The sequence below is a fragment of the Dreissena polymorpha genome, chromosome 15 (assembly GCF_020536995.1).
Source record: "Dreissena polymorpha isolate Duluth1 chromosome 15, UMN_Dpol_1.0, whole genome shotgun sequence".
Taxonomy (NCBI): Eukaryota; Metazoa; Mollusca; class Bivalvia; order Myida; family Dreissenidae; genus Dreissena; species Dreissena polymorpha.
In genome coordinates this window covers 53,580,623-53,584,030 of record NC_068369.1, presented here as the reverse complement: position 1 = coordinate 53,584,030, position 3,408 = coordinate 53,580,623, and positions in this window count along the sequence as shown.

The window sequence follows — 3,408 nt, the reverse complement described above, 5'->3', positions numbered from 1 at the left end:
ATGTTATCAGTTATAATTAAATTATTCATGCGACTTAATAGAATTGATATGGGATGCCGTTTTGATGACATAAACCTTTTTAAGTTTTTAACTAAATAATTAAAGTATCTGTATCTTCCAACGTGCATATTTCGTAGAAGCTGTTGACAATAAAAGTGAAGTTATAAGTGAAACCATTAAAAGTCTCTGTGCATGACTGTGTATTTGTATTACAGGCAAACGTGCCTACAGGGACAGGAAGTGTAAATTATTGAATAGCTACTACATGCATCGCCCGATATTTACCTCCCCTTCTACTACCATTGTAAACATCATGTTGAATTTGCCTATGCATCACACTAGTAAGTTGGTTATTACAAACAAATATTATTGTTTTATGCAGAGAAAATAAAAATTTTGGATCATCAGGGTTTATTTAATGCGATCGGTAAAGAAATTATTTCGAAATCGCGGTTTGTTTCAACGGTTTTCGTTTACTTCCGTATTCGTGGTCGCCATTTTGACCATAACAGGTCATGTGATAAATTTCTCGTTTTTCGATATATTTGGCGGTTTAATTGGCTTCCAGCAACAACAGTTCGATGAACATAAGATCAGCGCACCTTTCATTGTACATTTTGCTTGCTTTTTCCATTTATATGCTTTTTCGAGCACATTTTAGACTGTCGGGTGTCAGAAAAATCAATAATTGAAATGTCTGTAAATGCGCTGGCAACCATTTTTTTTTTATTTTTCGTAATTTGATGTTTTTATTATCCCGCCGATACGTTCACATGACCAAAAGTTGCAGCGCAAATGAATGCGCGCTATTTTTAAAGCCAAGGGCAAGGTCAGAAAAGCATATATTTAGATACCGGAAGTTATAATATAGACCGGAAACAGAATTAACATTCATTGGCAAAACAAAAATAGAGTCTCGAAATTCCGATTGTTTTGAAAAAAAGAAAGCAATTAATGGTTATTGTGAACGTCACAGGTAATTGGTTTATACTTTCAATGATTTTTAATTATTGTCTGATCTGTTTTTGTTTAATTATTACAGAACTTTTGCTCACCAAGATTGAAGAATGGCTAGGTCGATTACATTCACAAAAAGATCAGAAGGAAGGTTTGAAAACTCAATTAAGGTTGAGGAAAAATGTGTTCAAACAAACCAGTTAAAACAAAAAAAAATACAACTTTTCAAAAGAGTGCAATTATCAGTTGAGGAATGGAAATTGAATGTCATATCACTTGTTAAAAGTGCATGTTTAATTCCTACACCTGAAAAATCTGACCCTCACCTTTTAGTTGGCAGACTCATTAAGCATAAATGGCTCGACAATGGCAATGCAATATGGTACACTGATAAAGTCATATCACAGGTGAACATTTGGAATCAATATGTTACTATATATAAAGATTTCAAATTAGTCATGTATGTATTGATAAGATTTAACAATATTATTGTTATACTTCAGGTCCCAGGGTCAACGTTAAGAATACGGACGACCCAGCCCTTTATGCTTTGGAACTTGCCAAGGACTACCAGGCCGGAGAAGTGGAAATAACGTAATAGGTAGATTTAGTCAGTTTGTGATAAATTGAGCCGCGTTCTAAAAAAAAACTGGGCTTTATGCGTAGTAGATTAGCCTGTGCAATCTGCACAGGCTAATCAGGGACGACACTTTCCACTTTATTGGTATTTTTAGTTTTAAGGAAGTCCGTACTTACCAAAAATAAAGTTTAGGCGAAAAGTGTTGTCCCTGACCTCTTCATTCATTATCTCGTGTGAAAAGAATTAAAATAATATGTGATCGCATTTTGTCTTTCAAGCCTGAAAGAAATTGAGTTGATTAATTTTACAGTTGATATGTTGATTATCAAGCTTTGTAATAGCTCTAATGCAATTGAATGTTTCATACATGTTGTAATTTGCAGTTTAAGAAACATGCATCAGTATGTATGTGTAATGTGCTTTTCTTCTGAATATAATTTGCCTAATTCATTATAAAAAATTGAAGTACATGAATGGCTTGATGGTTTTTAGCTCGGATGTTTTCTGAGAAAACCCTAGGTATTGTCATAGCCAGCTCGTCGTGTCGTGTCCGTCGTCGTCCGAGTCGTGCTTAAACCTCTACATTTTGCTCTAAAATCAAAGTACTTCCACCAACAACTATAAACTTCATATGTACATACAACTTGATGAGTTCTATACGCCACACCCATTTTGGGGTCTCTAGGTCAAAGGGTCAAGGTCACTGACTTCTAAAAAAAATAATCTTACAAGCTTTAGAAGCCGAGCGTTGGCACCCGTTATGCGGTGCTCTTGTTTAGTTCCTTGCTTTATTTTCATTAACATTGTTGTAAATGTGTGTTTTTAATCACAGTAATATGTTTTTACTAAACTGTGCTGTAATTCATTTCTTTTTAATAGATTTCCACCTATTTTAAAGACATATTTGTAATTCGGGAATGCTGGCAGACAAAAAAATCATTTCTTTAAATTTCAAAGGGCCATAACTTTGTCAAAAATGTTCCGATTTTTGTTCAAATTGCATATATGTATTTCCCATGAAAAGATCTTTCATATATGGCATGATAAGCTTTGCTGAGAAAGAAAATGGTGTGTAGTGGCTATATGGAACATACACATAAACATTATACAACCATTATATGGAAATATGAGGCAAACATATGGACGTTAAGGACACACACGTATTTTGTAAAGTATGCAAAACAAATATCAGAATTTAACCACATGTACATGAAAATGGTACATACATATATGAACTATTCGAACAAATATATGAAAATATCAAACAATAATATGAAAATAAACAACACATTTGGATTGCCATACATATTTAGGATTTGACCTGTGGTGCTGTGGATATATTGTTTTGACAGCTTTTGTGAGAAAGGTTGTTCTATTAACTTATTAACACACAAGTACATAAGGCACAATAAGAGTTTTAAATAAACTCTAGAAATATTATCTTAATGTAAAAACTTTGTTTCCTCCGTTGTTATAAATTGCCTGACGTCCAAAAACTGTAACAGTCCATTTAACCACAAGAGACGTATATGGAAAAGCGTTAAAAATTATATATCTTATAAGATGCACATTTTTCGGGAAACCGGACTTGATGCATGTGTCATCCCATATTAGCCTGCGCAGTCCGCATGATGTTATGAGGGACGACATTTGCGCCTATACTTGGTTTTCGTATAGAAAAAAAACTTGTACACGTTAACATTAGTTTCTCGGGAGTTGCTTGAGGGAATTCTGTCAAATTTGAATATTCATTTTTCTTATTAAACTGAACACATGGGCCAAGTTTGCGCACTCCTGTTTTAACGTTTTGTCGAAAACCGTATGGAACGGTGATACTTAGAAAATTGCATATGTACTAAAAAGGCAGTTTT